Genomic DNA, 18,605 nt, shown 5'->3' on the forward strand with positions numbered 1-18,605 from the left:
TTAGAAGAATAAAATAATTAAATGGGCTAAGACAGAGCAAGCTAATTAGGTTAAAAATCACTAGGTGACGGGGGCATGAGTCTGCAAGCCAAAGGCTAAGCTAACTCCTGTTATCCCATTAAAACAAACTAGGATTCACTACACTTGGAGCCCGGACTCTTTACTGCTACCATTGACTGCTTAACACCAGCTAACACTGAGCTCCCAATTGCTCATGAAAAAAGCCCACAGCTGCGGCACCGGCCGTGGAGTGAGTTACCTTGGGCATTTAGGAGTTGAGTTGTCTGCAGTGGTGGGCCACTTCAACCAACTTTCCCAATTCTACTGAGTGGTGCCGGTATATCATATATGTTTTCTCTGGGGAATTAAGCTAAGTGAGCATGTATCTGCTCTCTTAAGCTCCATCATAGTATTTTTGTAGCCTGGTGCATTATGTTTGGGGCAACAGTCACCCAGCGAATTGGGGTAGCAGATACATTAAACCTACAGCACAGGAAGGTGGTGAGGGCTGTGTGGGGAGATGTTGGGGGAGATGTTATATATTTCTGACTGATATTTTAGTTGCTGTGGTGCAGCAATGGTGGGATGGCGGAGTGGGTGGCAATGCAGGGCTGGGAAGGAATAAGGGACACAATACAAGAAGTGTTATCAATACTTGAAGAATGATATTGATGCGTTAAGGGAGTTTCACCTTTCAATACTTTCTTGGAAGGTCAATGATATGGGATGCAAAATAAGAAGAGGACTTATACACCAATATGTCAGGCTCCGAACCCCAGACCTGGTAATCCTTCAGGAGACACACTTGGTGGGCACCAAATGTAAAATGTTGACGAACGGGGGTGCTGATTGGCGGCACATACGGGATACACTTCCAGCTTGAGAAAGGTTTCTATATTGCTGAAACGGGCTGTTCCACAGGAGGTGAGGAAGGTGACTGGAGATGATAACAAATGATACGTCCTAATGATTGGTAGGTAGAACAGACTTCAAGTGATAATTTGCTCAGTGTACCTGTTGCCTCAGCTACAATCCATGAGATTGGCCGATCTAGACACTTCTGCACCTTTCAATGGGCAACTAATCGTAGGGGATGACTTAGTAATGGATGAAGCTACTGATCAGCTCACGCAAGGAGCTGCTAATTGTCGGTGTGGATTGATGGACTTCATGGAGACATATGATCTGATACATGTCTGGAGAAAACAGAACCCAAACACACGTCAGTACTTTTTTTTACTCTGGGGCACACAACTCCTACTCCCACTTGGACCAAGTATTCATGAAAAGCCCATACCTTGCCGAAGTCTTGATCGCCCACTTCCCGGTCTGGGAAATTTCAGATCACTCACCTTTCTATGTGGAATTAGGTGTGTGTAGGCAAGGGGACATTAGGGGCTTGGGATTGGACCCATAGGTACTGAAACAAAAGGTGGTGGTGGATGAATTGCGCCAAATCACGGCGCACTACTTCACCAACAATGACAGTACAGTGGGGTCAAGGGTAGTGTTATGGGAAGCATATACAGCAGATTTAAGAGGGCAGGTAATCTCCTTAGCGGCTACTAAGCCTGAGGAGAGGTGGCAGTGAATACAACAGACTGAAGACCAATTCCTTCATCTGGAAAGGTTAAATATACTCCAGATGAGTAAAGGTTTATGCCACTGTACTGAACTCGCCCATAGGGAATACCATGACCTCGCTACCGATGCAACACATAAACGTTATGTCGCTGTGCAGAGAAAGTCCTATGAGGTGGGCAATAAGGCTGCAAGATTATTAGCGTGGCTGTGCAAGAGGGCGAAAGTGGCGAGATGGATTGGTAACCTTCACACAGACAAGAAGGGAAAAGTCTCAGGCAACATCCAAATTACAAAGGAGTTTGCCCACCACTACGCTGGACTGTGCACATTCACATTGACCTGTACAGTGGAGGAGATACATGCCTTCCTCTGAGATATTCTACTCCCTCATCTTCCGGACACTGATAAAGCAGCACTTGATGCACCTCGCACATCTGCTGCGATAAAAGGTGTGATTAGAGCACTGCAGTCTGGCATCGTCCCTGGCGCCAACGGCCTGTCGATCGAGCTTTATAAATGCCTCACTGGCAGGATATCCGGTCATCTTATCTCAATGTATAAGGCAGCACTGAAGAAGGGCTGTATGGCGGTGGAAACTCATCCACAAAGAAAAGGAAACCCTCAGACCTATGTAGGCTGTATCAACCCATTTCTCTCCTAAATTCTGAGGCACAAATCTTGGCTAAGCTGTTCATGAATAGCCTATTCTGAGTAATAACAGCCCCTGTGCACTCAGATCAATTAGGTTTTATGCCTGGACAGAGTACCAGGCTGAACCTCTGCTATCTATTTGGGTGTCTTGCCAGGACGGCCAATTTCATGACACCGGCAGTGGCTGTCTCCTTAGACGTGTCCAATGCATTCGATTTTTTAGAGTGGCCCTATATTTTTCAGGCACTAGAGAAAATAAACACTGAATCACGATACCTGCAATGGGTGAAACTACTCTATACTGGTACTCTGGCATGTTGCAGAGTTAATAATGAATACTTCCCTACATTCTCAGCACAGAGGGGCACTAAACAGGGTTGCCAGTTGTTATCACCCATGCTATTTGCCCTAGCAATGGAGCCCCTGCCATTTTGGGTAAGAGGGGATTCCTTGATCAGGTGGAGAAAATCTCATTATATTATAAAATAATCTAGTATAAGTCTCAGATCCGGAACTATCCATCAACAGGGTAAAGCAAGTTATGTATATAATTGGGAAATAAAGTGGATTCTAAATAAACTGGTCAGATTTGGTCCTTAACCTCTCACGGCATGAAACCCTTCCTTACCTATCCCAGGTGACCTAGTAAACTCTCAGCACGGCTTAAAATACTTGGAGCTCCATGTAACATGCTCCCCTGAGGATTTTCACAAGAATAACCTCTACTAGAAAATTTAAAAAGAAATGCCATGGCCTGGCAAACATTCCGTCTCTCACTGCTAGGAAAGGTGGACATGTGGAAAATTATTAACTTACCTAAATTCCTATATGTGCTGCAGAACACACCGTATGTCATAATTTCTTCTGGTGTGTGGAACGTGAACTGAGACAGTTCCTCTGGAGTTCTGGTTCCCCGAGGACTGCTTTGACCATGCTCACTAGAGGGATATAAGAGGGGGGGATAGATTCCCAGATCTTCACCTTTAATACTGGGCCAGCCAATTAGTAGTAGTTAATTATTGGATTTACATGGATCTGAGTAAACCATCATTGAGGGGGGATACGGCAATAATGGTGCTGGGAGGAGACTTGGCGATCTTATATGGGCAAAGAAGCAGAGCACACTGGCCAACCTTTATTAGGATTTGTCCTCCAGGTGTGGAACAAGAACATCTGTCAGATGGGAGGTTTGGGACTTAAACTGACGACGCCTTACTATGGCATTTCAGGAGGTTGCCCGAGACACAAGGCCCCTCCAGTTCCTGACAACAGAACCTCATTGGGATCTCCTCCCTGGGAGATGTCTGGACAGGCAAAGCTATGAAAGAGTTCCGAGTGCTTAGTGAACAGTACATGATACCCGAGGGGACAGTTTATTGATACTTAATTCTCTGACATGCCTCAGCCAAGGTTATCCTAGGGGGGCACCAGATACCTGAGGCCAACCATTAAAGGATAGAATTGTGGAAAAATCCCTCAGGCAAAAGGCAATCTCTCTTATATACAGAAAGCTTATGAATAATTTGCCAAGGGCCCTGAAGGCATTGAGGGTGATATGGGAATGAGATCTTGGCTAAATTTCCAACGATGAGTAGACTGAGGTGCTCAGGGCATCCTAGGAAGGTGGTAAATAAGATGGGGTTTTGCCTCATTCAGCTAAATATTTCCATAGGACCTATTATACCAGAGTACTGCTGGCCATGATTGGTGGGGCTATTAGCAATGTGAGCATCAGGATCTTCGGACATAAGAGAATATATATGCATATACTGCGGGACTGCTCCGATATACAACCGGACTTGGGGAGTGTGGTGTGGGCACTAGTAGCGGTCACAGGCTTAAAGCTGCTCCCAGAAGGGGGACTTTGTGTTTAGGCACCTGGGCTGATAAGGAGGGTACCCAATACCAATGCCTGGTCTGCAACTCAGGCCTAGTGGTAGCATGGTGCAATGTGGAACAATTATGGGGCTCCTCGATGTTATCCCAGCTGGAGACATGCACTCAGATTAGTGCATGATATATGAAAGTTTTATCTACGAGGGGAGAGGTTGTCCCCATGAATTTCACAAAATATGGGACTCGTGGAGAAATTACTGCGGTCTGCCTTAGTCCCCACTGCAAGACAAAGCTCTGGTGAGCGGACTTTCTCACAACTGGCTCCATGGGGGCACTTTGGGACTCTTGTCAGAAACTGCACCATACGCACCGAAAATCAGCGTGAGCCTCCACAAGCCTGACTCTTCACACAGCAATTAGTTGTTCGCCTGCATGGACTGCCAGCTCGAAAGTCCAGCATGCCTGTCCAGGATTCGGCATGTCAAACTACACTGCTTTCCCTTATTCTATATCCCATTTTTCATACTTCTAGTACTAATATACTTTCTTCTCTACCCCTTTAATTCTTCAGAACATTCTACCACTGCTCTGCAGTTCTATTTCTTAATGGGCTAGTTTGGCAAAAGACATAGGCCTGCATTATGACATTGGCGGTAAATCCCGCTTGCCGCCACGGTGATGGCCGCCAACATACTGCTGCTGTGGCGAATATCCGTTCCCCATATTATGACACACACACACCAATCCGAAAGAATACAGCCACATACACAAATCTGCAAGCCCAAAGGTCAGTGCTAAAGTGGCAGTTCCAACACCCATACAGTTACGCCAACAAAACAACGCCCACCACATTATGACCCATGAATTACCACAGCGGACATTCAACGGTGGTAAACCATTGGCAGTACATATTGTCGCGGTCAGAATGGACACCCACATACAAAACAACACTAAAGTGGCCAATACTAAAAACACACACCACAAACACCTGACACTCATACACACACCACACTCACAGCACCATAAAACACCCACCCACATTACCCACACCCCTTTACGAACAACAATTACTGGCAGGAGACTGACACAAACAGCACAGAGACAACTAGACACACACACCACATACATCCCTCATGCACCCCACATCACACACCCCACCACATTACTCAATACACTCTCACCAACACACACCACACAATACCCATGTCCCCACAGAGGCACTCCCGTTTCACTGATGAGGAGTTAAGGGTCATGGTGGAGGAAATTGTCAGGGTAGAGTCACAGCTGTTTGGAGCACAGGTACAGCAAATATCCATTGCCAGGAAGATGGAACTGTGGTGGAGAATCGTGGACAGGGTGAACGCCATGGGACAGCACCCAAGAACAAGGGATGACATCAGGAAGAGGTGGAGCGACCTATGGGGGAAAGTAGGTTCGGTGCCAGGAAGGCCCCAGCTCGCCATACAGAGGACTGGCGGTGGACCCTCATCTCCTCCCCCACAGCTCACAGCATGGGAGGAGCAAGTCTTGGCATTATTGCATCCTGAGGGACTCGCTGGAGTAACCGGAAGACTGGACACTGGTGGGTCAATATTTAATACTTATCACCCCCCCATACTGGCATGCCATCACACCCTGTCACCCTCACTCCAATCACTCCACTACATCCCACACACTGCACCTACACATATAACTAACCCCAATGCCAAATACTGCATGCCATACCAATGCATGGACAGCACTCCCAGCCCTGCATGGACACCAATCACTAAAGCATGCACATCATAGGGAAACTAACAATCTCACAATACATCACCATACACAAACAAAGGTGGCAGGGCAACAGCAACGATAGAGGGGAAGCCGGGGTGTACAATATGTCACAGGCATGAAGCATAATGCATCACTTACATCCCCACAGCTGCCCCAGCCAATCCCAGCGGAGAGGAGGTGCCACGACTATCCAGTCCCCCAAAAGAAGATGCCCCCAGTGATGACAGTAACTGGACTTCAGAATCTGGACCAACAACCTGGCCCATCAGGGACCACTGGACAGTCGGTCACCCCAGCCCACTCACAGTCCACCAGAGCATCCCTCATCAGTATCCAACACCACAGCACCCACCCAGCATACCCACACCTCTGTCCCCAGAACACGCCAATCAGCAGTATGCCCACCTCTACAGGGACCCCAGTCAACACCTCGATTGAAGACAATCAGGGACCTGGGCTCAGTGGCAGTGGGCACACCATTCAGGGGAAAGAGCCACAGGGCAACAGGGACACCGGGAAGACCGCTGTGCACCAGGGGGAGGACAGGCCCAGGGAACCAACTCTCCAGGAGGCACTCACCGAGATCCTGGGAGCCTACCAACATTCCCAGGACATGATGGGCCAGATCCTTGACAACCTGCAGGAGAACAGGCGGGTGCAGGAGGAACAGTATCAGGGGATCAGGGAGGGCATGCAGGCCATTAACACCACCTTGCATCTCCATAGAGGGGGTGCTGGAAGACATGGCCAATATCATGAGGGAAGCAACAGCACAGCAGCGGGCCACTAACACTAGCCAGTCCACTGACCAGCCCTCCACTTCTGCTGCAGCTAGTGGGCAGGAGGCCCCGCCACAAGACCCAAAGGCCACCAGCACCCATCCACCTGCAGAAGGTGAACCACCCAGCAAACGTTCCCTGCGACCCAGACAGAAGCCAGAGACACTTGCCAAGACCACCGCCAGGAAAGGAGTCTCTCCTCATTGTCCCCCTTGTGTCCCACTCAGTCACCTTGTCCTCTTTGAACTGCCTTTGCTCCCATTCCTATGGCCCCTTGGACACTGGACCTGTGCTACAAACAGATTGGAACAATACCCTGGACATTCCTCCATCATCACCCCATTCCATTGCACTTTTCCCTCAATTTCATAGCACTACAATAAACACCCTTGAACACAACTTGACTACTAGTATTTTATGTGTTGAAAATGTACATTTATGGAAACAGTCACATCTAGTGCAAATGATCTGAACACTGTGAGAGCATAGAAATAATGACCTGTAGCTGTATGTACTCATCACATCAGTACACAGTTGTTATCTCACCAACATCTGTAAAATGACAAGCCATAGGTGACAGTAAGATGAGATGCAATGGAAGTTAATGCCATCATGCTACAGCCACACAGAAAACATCAATAGTCAGAGGAATGGTCAGTTGCACTGTCTCACCTGTGTATCATTGAAAGTATTGATGTATAACTGATGTTCGGTTGTTCTCATCCTCATCCTCTGCCTCCTCATCCTCTCTGTCCTCAGGGTCCACTGCTGCCACAGGGTCATCTCCAGTCTCCTCCTCCTGCAGAAAAGGTACATGCCATCTGAGGGCCAGATTGTGCAGCATGCACTACTATCTGGCAGACCTTCCTGGGTGAGTAGCACAGGGAACCACCTGTCAGATGGAGGCACCTGAACCTGGCCTTCAGGAGCCCAAAGGTCCTCTTGATGATCCTTCTGGTTCGCCCATGTGCCTCATTATAACGTTCCTCAACCCCTGTCCTGCGTTCCTCCCAGGGGTCAGCAGCCACGATAGGTTTGAGTCGCCAGAGTCACCTGCAAGTATTGAGGGACAACATTTAGCCTCACACAATGCTATGGGGATGACACCTGAAGGCATACTCTAACATAAAGTGGGTGGGGACCATGGCTCACCTATTAGCCACACCCTGTGCATCTGTAGTTGGGCCATCGCATTTGGGATGCTGCTATTACTCAGGACAAAGGCGTCACACACCGACCCAGGATACTTAGCAGTGACGTGGGAGATGTACTGGTCCACCAGGCACACCATTTGCACAATCAGTGAGTGTAAACTCTTTCAATTCCTGAGCACCTGTTCATTCTGGCGGGGGGGTGACTAACGCAATATGTGTCCCGTCAATCGCACCAACAATATTAGGGATTTGTCCCATTGCATAGAATCCAGCCTTCACAGTGGCCAGATCTTCAACCTGGAGGAAAGCTATGTAGCTGCACATGTGTTTCACCAGGGCAGACAAAACCCTTGCCAGCACGATTGAAAACATTGGCTGTGACACTCCTGCTGCCAGCCCTCCAGTGTAGCCAAGTCCACAAGGGGTCTGTACACATGGGTTTGTCTCCTCCTCCTATTCATCCGCAGCAGTAGGTATCTAAGGGACACAAGAGTGAATAGGCTGTCACATTTTGAACAACAGAACCACAACCTCAGTGTACATAGTGCATTTATGTGATGGGACAGTGGAAATGGTGAGGTATGTGCTAATCTATGCTGTGACGCAGTTAAGGTTGATATGACCGTTGTCCGCCACTATGAAATGGCAACCACTTGTCCTGTATGTAAGGACAGGTGGAAGTGAGCGTTGGGGGTCTTGGCGGAAGGCGGTCTTGCACCGCTGTGCAATTCCTCATTGGATAATATGGGGCTCTATGGAGTACAGTGGCAAATGGGGATCAGTGCCGGCGGTGTGATGTACACCGCCGCGGACGTGACCGCCATTTTCTATCTGATTCCTCACTTGTTTCCTGACCTTCAACAGGAGAACATCTACACTACGTGTGCTGTTGTGACCTGTGTCTAGAAGCTGGCCCGTGTGACCGAGGAAAGGGCCCCTGACTTCACTGCGGAAGAGTTTAAGCAATTGGTGGATGGGGTCCTACCCCAGTTGGGACTGCTGTACGGGCCTCCAGACCAACAGGTGAGTACACCTTGGGCATGATGCATGTGGGAAGGATGCATGGAGATGTGTGTTCAAGCATCGTGTCATCGGGGGGTGGATGTAATGTGGTGGTGATTATGGTGTGTGCCGGCTGATGTGTGTGCCAATGGTGACGGAAACGGGATTGGTGGGCTATATGTGCGACAGGATGGATTGTAAGTGTAATGGTGTCCTCCTGTCTGTATTACCTCTGCAGGTCAGCACCCATCAAAAGAAGGGATTATGGCGTGCCATCGCCAAGGACGTGCGGATCCTGGGGGTCTATGGTAGGCGGAGCACCCACTGTCAGAAACGGTGGGAGGACCTGAGACGCTGGGCACGGAAGACCACGGAGGCCCAGCTGGGGATGGCCTCCCAACGAGGAAGGGGTGCCTGTCGGAACCTGACCCTCCTGATGGCCCGTATACTGGCGGTGGCCTACCCAGATCTGGATGGGCACTTTAGGGCATCACAGCAGCCACAAGGGGGTGAGTACAGTGGGCATTACTACAATAATTGGCAGGTGCCATGGGATCCTGGTGGTGGGTGTGAGTTAGTGGGTGCCCCTTAATGCCAGGTCAGACATTGCAGCATGATCCTGCTCAAGAGTAATGGGTGTATGCAAATTCAGGTAACTTAGCTTGTTAGCATTCCATGTCAGTCAGGGCTTTGTGGGTACCTTGAGGGGTGCAGTTGGTGGTATGTGGCCCTCATCTTGCCGTGGCATCTAGCCAAGTCACTGGCAGGGCACTGTGGTGTTGGTGCAGTAATTGACCCAGTGTTTCCTTTCTCTCTCTCCACCCCCTTTTTTTCTTCTGTCGTCCTGTCTATGTGTGCATTATCATCATCTGGCGGAGGAGCAGGGGCACAAGCGACAGAGTCCACTGATGTCAAGGGAATCAGTGGGACAGAGGGCGAGAAGAGCACCACAGCGGAGATAGGAGGCAACAACACTGACTCAGATACCTCCTCCGATGGAAGCTCCCTGCTGGTGGCGGACACGTCTGTACCAGCAACGCCCTCCCAGTAGCCCCGCAGTGAGTTGCCCGTGCCCACTCACCCAGGAGGGTGGGCATCTCCTTCGCCCCAGGCACCTCAGGCCCTGCCCCAGTGAGTCCTGCTGCCCTGAGTGAGGAGGTTTTGACCTTCTGAGATCCATCTCTGTAGGGCAGTCAACCATTGTGAATGCCATTCAGGGGCTGGCATCCCGGATGCAGCAATGCAATGCATTCCTGGAGGGCACCACAGTGGATTGGCGGCCCAATAGAGATTGATTCAGGCGCTGGCCTCCTCTCTGATGGCAGCCATTGTCCCTGTTCCTACCCTCCCCCTCCAACTACCACTTCCCAGTCCCAGTCTCCTCAACCCCAACCCATGCACACATACAGACGAGCATGCACACAGGACAACACACAAGAGTGGCACAGTCAAACACAGGCACCACACTTCATCCCACAAGCACTCACGCAAACACCAGACAGTTGCAGACACAACCACATCCACTGCCTCCACTGTCTCCCCCTCCTCCTCCACCTCCCTCAGTCACGTCCACATTCACACCTGCATGCACTGCATCAACATCCACCACCAGCATCCCACACCAAGCAGCACACACACCTCGCTAGCAGACACCTCCACAACATCCATGCATGCGTCCACTGTGTCCTCTCCCACCCTGTCTGTCCTCCCTCTCCTAAAAGACACAAACGCAAGCACTCACTGGGCCCTCACCGACAGCTGAGGAAGTGCAGCCTACTCCTCCTGCAGAGGCTGCCCAGGAGGCACCTTCACCTGCTGACACAGTGCAGCCCTCACCTCCAGATGACACACTGCAGCCATCACCACCAGCGGAAGCCATGTAGGCCACCCTCAAGGGACTGCTGTACAAGGGCCCCCCTCCAGAAGCAGTCGGCATGTTCCCCACCTGACAGACTGTGACATTGCACTCCCCAGCACAGAGATATGGGCATGGAGCCCCCTCCAGAACCAGTGGGAAAGTCACCCACCTGAGAGACTGTGGCATTGCACTCCCCAGGGCAGAGATATGGGCATGGAGCCCCCTCCAGAACCGGTGGGCTTGTTCCCGTATTCGGCTGAGGTGCCTGCTCACCTGCAAAATGATGCCCTTGCAGAGTTCTATCCGGATGAATTCAGGATTAGAGCTGGGCCTTGGACTGTGCCCTGTGGCCATGTGGGCCCTTAGTACTTTGGGCTGGGCATTGGCCTTTTGTGTACATTTGTATATATCTGTTTTTCATACAATTGGTTCTTTTGGTAGCTGTTTACAATCAATACATTCTCATTACTGTATTCTTGTTTTCCTTGCATTATTCTACTGTGTGTTGTGTGCCGTTGTTTTTCGTCTGCAGCTGGTCGTGTGTATGGTGTGTGTGTGTCTGATGTGTGTCGTGCGGGTGTGTGTCACTCTCGTTTTCCTCCCTCCCTCCCTTGTGTGCTAGGCGGCTGTACTCACCGTCGTCGTCGGCGGCGGCGTTGGTGTTCCAGGTGGAGCATGATGTAGATGAGCATCAGGAAGTCTTGCAGTTCCTGTTCCATTGCAACGTTGTTCTTCCCTGTGTCTCTGATGCTGAGTCTTTGGTCTTCTGTGTTCTGTTTCAGCCAGGCTTTTGATGGACTCGGTACCGCCCCAGAAATTGGGGCGGTTTCCTGGGTCATGATATGGTGAGCGGTACTTTGTCTTCCACCTGGCTGTTGATGGCTGCCACCGTGGTCAGTGGTGTAAACGCCATGGCGGTTGGTGTGGTACATTGCCTGTCTATGGGAGTTATCACCGTCATGTTCATAATTTGACAGTAATTACCGCTAGCCTGTTGGCGGTATTACCGCCACTTTATCACTCACCGCCAATGGCATAATGAGAGTCATAAATTCTACATATCTTCAAATGCTATTTTTTCTCAAAACAAAATATATTATCTATGCTTTTATGCCTTTAACCATGAACTCCAAAAAAGTACAAGCCTGACATACTCACCAAATAAAAAAAACTACAACCTACATTTTGACTTTGGCCAAAGTCGCAAATTCATGATGATAAGGAAAATACTGAGCTTTTTTACAAGCCAATCACATCAAAAATTGAAACGTGATTTATAAAAGTCGAAAATCTCAGACTTGCAAATGTAATTGTCAAGTATTCTCTATAACCCTTTTACGCACACAGAATATCGTTTTGTAATGCAAATATTTCAAAGGGAACGTAACGAATCTGAACCCATAAAATGGATTTAATTTGGGTACCATTTTAGTTTATTGCTACGTTCAGCAGTTTTGCTGCAGCAGACAAGAAAAATTCCTATGGGAGATAGAGGAGGAAAGCACTTCGTTGTGTCCCTCCTGTATCTTTTCTACCGCTTGATGAATCTGCAAAAATGTGACTTATCAAGATCTAATAAGGGAGGGTCAAATTTCATGCAGATTACCAAGTGACGTTACAATTAGCAGCAAACAAAAAGGGCCTTTTTGATGTCACCTCTGTATCCAAGTAGACACTAAGGACTGCTTTGGATCTAGCAAGTGGAGCCTCTTCTCCTCCTTAGAGGGGCGAGGCAGAGAGAAGTTCGGGGGTGGAAAGGATGGGGTCGGTTATACATAAAAGGGAACAGCACTTCTGGAAAGAGGATGCGAGCCAGAAGCATCCACTGGTCAGAAAAAGATGCCATTTGGTGGCTGAACAGTTAACACTTGAAACTCACGCAACAGTCAGATTTGACGCCAATAAATATATTTGTTTGGAAGTGTATAAAACCTCCAAGAGAGAACTTAGGGCCCAACTAGCCACTAACGAAGACACAACGGTTTCACTCCTGAAGAAAGAGATAACTTAGAAATGTCATCATATAGGCCTCTTTATATGCTCAATACCAAATATACATTGTTGAAGAAACATTTTAGGAGCTAGGCTTAGGCCCAATATGCAGGGTTTGATGCACCTAACCAGAACAGGGTTATTCCGGGACACAATATGGCAGGTATTACTGGATGGTTACTGCAGATCACTTTTCAATCTGACTTTCTAATGCAATAATACATTTAGTTGATATCGAAAACGCCTTTGACCTTACAGCAGTAAGGTCATACATGGTGATGGAAAAGATAGGTAGGCTCCTAAATCTGTATCGATGTGTTATAATTAAACCCCATGGCCTGAGTCTGAACTGGTTAAGTAATATCTTGGTCATACACAGTAAGCTAAATCATGTGGCAGGGATAGTACTGGCCCCAGTACTGTTCACTCTGGCAGTAGAGCTCTTTGCATGTATGGGGTAGGAGGGGGCCCATCCAGAACTATTGTCCTTGCAAGTATAACGCATTATGACTCGCTATATGCAGATTATCTCTATTTTGATGCTAAACAAACAAGGACAGAGAGTGCAATGAGACCTATAGAGTGGTTCACGGAAGTGTCAGTGCTTAAAGTGAACTGAAGCAACTTTAGTGTATACCCGATATGGCAACCCCAGACTATAGGAAGCATCCTAGCGTGGTTGACCAGCTTAAGTGGGAATCAATATCCATGTGATAGAACTGAACTAGACATGTTAGATGGGAATACACATCCAGTGATAGCAGCAATGACTGGGAGCGTATCATAGGATGACTCTCCCACTGTCAGTAGTAGGGAGAATATTACTAGCAAAGAAGGGGGCCTCGCCTCGACTGCTCGATTATTTCACAACTCTTGGAATCAGGATGCCAAGGGATCTCACTAGCTTAACAGACTTGGCGTTTGGCACAAGTAGACGCAGGGTAGCGCTAACCAAACTGAAACCGATGATGCAAGAGGGTGGGATGGCTGCGGGTGGCTGCTTACGGCTGTGAGTTGTACTATTGGGCAACGGTGGCACAGCTACCATGGACCACAAGATGGGTATGTGAGAGTACCACACACACTCTGGCAATGTGACGACTGACCTACCCACTTTCCTGATCAATATGTTATTTTAACCCAAGGGTGGGGCTGAAGAGGAAGACAGACTAGTGAGCTGTTTCAACACTGCAGAGTCAGGACCCTTTCTAGAACATGCACATGGGCGCCATGCACACTGGAGATTGCTCTGACACGCCCTGAAATTCTGTGACATAAAGGGGACTGGACCAGGATATTTCATGGGCAGAAAATGGAAGACGGTAGGTGACCTATATAAGGGAGGAATCTCAGAGAATTTGAAGAAATCTGCAGAGACTGAGAGGGACATTTGTTTATCAGGCACTCACTAAATGTTCGTGCAGCAGTGTGTAGGACAAAAGTTGCTGAGTCCCAACTCCACCACTAGACTCAAGTCACCCATTCAAGTTTAGAATAACAAGCTAACTGGAACCCAATGGGGGAAAGCGGAGTGGGAGAAAACAGACACAGCTCCGGATACTTGGACCCTCTTTAGAAGACTGCTGCCTGGGGATGCACTGCGGCGTCACTCTCTGGAAGACGAGATTAAGATTAGTGATGTAAAATGTACTGACATCCCCATTCCACCCTGTGCTTTTAGATGTGTACCTGGTTCATTCCCTTTCCCTGCCTATCTGAATATTCTCAAGGGATGTCTACTGGCAAGGATAGGAAGGGACTGGAGCCTCTGGAGCTGGACAACCTATAGGTATACATACAAGAAGTAACGTTGTTATTCTACCTACCTAATACATATGAACTATGCATTCACTACGGAGCTATGTATATACCACAAGGTATACCAGGAAGCACCTTGTATCTAATAACCGAAATCTTGTAGAAAATAAGGGTAAGTTACCAAAAACATGAATAAAATCGAAATATATACTCTCATGTTTCACAGTGTACATGCATACTGCAAATATACTCTCATGTTTCACAGTGTACATTCATACTGCAAACCTTCAACTTTGTTGGAACAAGACGACCAGTACCTGGGCAAGTTAACATCACTCACCGGTAACATAGTGTATCACAGCATGAACAATCATGTAGATATTTAATTCATTGCAATAACTGTCTTGCCAGGAATGCATCTGAACCTTTTACATGCAATAATTATATCATAAACAATGTCAGAATAAGAAAATGTTACTTACCCAGTAAGCATCTGTTTGTGGCATGTAGTGCTATAGATTCACATGCTCTGTATACTTCTTTCATCTAGTGTTGGTTCCAGAAGGTTGCAAGACGTTTTTCTCAGAAAAACTAATTCGGTTCATAAGGTATAGTGAATCCTCCTCTTGCTGGTAATGTACGTGGGCATCGACTCCATTGTTAGATTGTTTTCCCGCAGGTGGGTGAGAATGGAGTGTAATGTAAGAGAAAGAAAAGAGAAGCCCATGCAAGTATATGAATATTGTAAAAGAATCCTGCAACGGCTACAGGTGTCCGTGGAGGAGGGTGGGCACATGTGAATCTACAGCACTACATGCCACAAACAGATGCTTACTGGGTCAGTAACATTTTCCTTTTGATGGTGTGTGTGTCTGTAGATACACATGCACTGCATAGACTGTAAAGCAGTGCCTCTCAAAAGCGGTGGATAACCTGTGGGTAATGCAGTGGTCTTGAATAGTGTATGTAGCACCGCCTGTCCTACATTAGCATGTTGGCGTGCTGACACACCCACACAATAATGCTTAGTAAAGGTGTAAGGGTAGACCATGTAGGTCCCATAACATATTTCAGCTATAGGAAGGTTACCTAAAAAGGCCATTGTTACTGCTTTTTTCGTAACGGAGTGAGCTCTAGGAAGAACAGCTAATGGTCTTTTGGCTTTAGCATAGCCAGTCTGGATACAATGAACCACCTAGCCATGCCAGTTTTAGATACAGGGTTGCCTTTGTGTGGTGGTGAAAAGACTACAAAGAGCTGTTTGGTTTTCCTAAAAGTTCTAGTTCTATCAATGTAGAACATAAGCACTCTCTCTACGTCTAATGTATTGAGAGCTCTTTCAAGAACTGGGTCTGGAAGAGGACTGGCAATTCAATGGTTTGATTTAAGTGAAAGTAGATACCAGTTTTGGTAAGAATTTTGGCTTGGTGCAAATAACTACTTTAGCCTTGTGTATTTGAAAAAAGGGGGTTCTTGCAGGGCTAAGACCTGGAGCTGACTTACACATTTAAGTGAAGTGATAGCAACTAAGAGTGCCACTTTCGACAATGGGAACTGCAGAGGACATGAAAGAAGAGGGTCAAATAGTTGACCTATGAGTCTAGTGAGTGCAATGCTAAGATTCAAAGAAGGCACTGGAGGTACCCTTGGCAGGATCAATCTCTTGGGTCAATCCATAAAAGCTTTATTGACTGAAATCTTGAAAAGAGAAGAATGCTGTCTGTTCTGAAGGTACCCAGCTACAGCTGCCAGATGTGGTCTTATGGAAGTGTAGGCTAAGTTTGCTTTTTGCAAAGGAATAAGGTACAAAAGAATACTATGCACTGATACTTTGAAGGGGTATCATTGCTTGGATAGACAGTAGCAGACAAAACATTTTTCTATTTTGCTGCATAACATAATCTAGTAGTGCGTTTATGTGTCTCTTCACGAATATCCATGCATTCTTGAGGTAGCTTAAGGTATCCAAACTCTATGAATTCAGGAGCCATATCGCAAGATTTAATTCCTTGGGATTTGGGTGCCTGATCTGAGTGAGAAGGTCCAGGCTGAGGGGAAGTTTTTCATTATGAACCAGTGACAGTTCCAGAAGAGTGGTGAACCACAGTTGTCTGGTCCACGTGGGGGCCACCAGTATCAATGTGAGGGATGTTTGCCTGAGCTTCTGAACCAGAAACTGAAAAGGAGGGAGAGGAGGAAAAACATAGGCAAATATCCCTGACCAGTTCATCCATTGAGCATTGCCGTTAGACTGAGGGTGTGGGAACCTGAAGTCGAAGTGTGGGCATTTGATATATTCTTCTGCTGCAAATAGGTCTATGTCTGGCACCCAACACATGTTTCATCACAAAGTGACTTTATCAAGGCTGTGGGGTACAGAAATGAACATATGTACATGAACCAAGTGTACATGGTGTTCATGTGTACATGGTGAACCCTGGCTGTTGTGTAAAGTGACTTCCCAACAAAAGACAGTGACATGCCTGCACCAAGTGTCGTATAGAAATGTGTAAAAAAGATAGTGCAGTGTGTTCACCCAGTACGTGTGTAGAAATCCTGATGTGAGAGATACAGTTCATACAAAGATGGATATAGGTAACTAGAGGTCAGGATAGAGAATACCTTAAGTTTCCATAAAAGGAAATGATTGAAAGAGAATAGTCAATAAGTCCACCATTAATAGTTTTTAATGCTATTAGCTCCTGATAATAAGTAAAAATGAGAAGATATTCAGAGTCACTTTAAAATGTACTGAAGGTCCAAAAGAATTCTGTAATTGCATTTCTAGTTTGCGCTCCATTAATGATCAAAGCCGGACAAAAATGTAGAGTAATCCAAAAAGGGTTGTCGGTAGAGTTGTCGGTACAAGTGGAACTTTAACAGATCATGTCTTCAGTTGTACATCAGAAAATGTATTTGACACGGGCCATGATTAGCCCAGTGTACTATAGATGAAAGGAATGAATGATAAGTGAGCTAACACTAGAGAAATTCTGCCCAGTAAGTCATAATAAGGTAATAGCCATATAATATAACCCATATGCAAAATAGACAGAGAAAAATGGATGAATGAGTAGGGGGTACAGAGTGAGCAGTCCCTCAAAAGCTTACGTATTCAGGTATCTGGAAACTAAAACACACAACCATTGTGTGAATTAGTCATAGCCAAAAATTAACAAAAAAAGGCAATAGAATTATATACTAGTAGTGTAAAAACATTATTAAAATTAGCATATGTTTAGCCAAAAGTGTTTAAGTTCACACATCATGTAGGCATACAAAGTATTGAATTTCTTGATGTAACTCTGTATGTTGTGGAAAACAAAATACTGTCCAAAAATTCCATTTTACATGCACACAGTGCACACCACTGCACACAAATCAACACAATACTGTATGGGGAAAGGTCCAGAACCAGACTCAACTGTAGGAGCAATGAGATTTTCAAACAGGAGTTGGATCATTTAGAACAATGTTTTCACAACAGGGAATACCCTAACCATGTACTCTCAAGAGCTAAAAAGCGTATCATGTCCAAAGAGCATATGAATCTACTGATTCCAAAAAGAAAGAAAAAACACACAGCATCTAAAGGGATTAAGCTGTCTATGATAACCAGGTATAGTACAGCTAGTATGTTGGTGTATCGTATCCTCAGACGACACTGGCACTTATTACAAATGGATGCCACCCTAGGTAAGGTCATCAATAAGAGACTCTCAATGGTACACAGCAGGGGCATCACCCTGAGGGAAAAATTATGCCCCAGTTATATTGCTCCACACACACAAGGGAAACCAGAGACATGGTTGCCCACAAAACCCAAGGGCTTCTACACATGTGGGGGATGCATCTCTTGCCAGTTTGTATTGAACAAAACGCTAACATTCTCCTACAACACCAAGGAGGTACATCACCTAAGAGAATTAATTAACTGCAACACTAGATTTACTGTCTATTGCAGCATCTGAGGGTGTGAAAAGATATATGTGGGCAGTACCATCCATCCACTCAAGGAGCGGATTCAGGAACAAATTAGAGCCATTCGTAATGTCACCTCTAACTATCCCATAGCTGTTCACTACAACATGACACATCACAATACAGAAGTCCTCAACATCAACTTCCGTGGCATTACACATGTTCCCAGCCACCCCAGGCTGGGGATCGAAATAAAGAACTTAGAAAACAGGAAGTCAGATGGATCACTAGACTAAG

General features: G+C 46.8%; 1 protein-coding gene across 2 annotated transcripts in view; it reads right to left on the reverse strand.

Annotated features, from left to right (window-relative positions):
• Positions 1-18,605, reverse strand: part of LOC138282643 (regulator of microtubule dynamics protein 1-like) — a 528,856-nt gene that overhangs the window by 58,169 nt on the left and 452,082 nt on the right. The window lies entirely within an intron of this gene.

Source organism: Pleurodeles waltl, chromosome 2_2 (genome assembly GCF_031143425.1).
Source record: "Pleurodeles waltl isolate 20211129_DDA chromosome 2_2, aPleWal1.hap1.20221129, whole genome shotgun sequence".
NCBI classification, from domain to species: Eukaryota; Metazoa; Chordata; class Amphibia; order Caudata; family Salamandridae; genus Pleurodeles; species Pleurodeles waltl.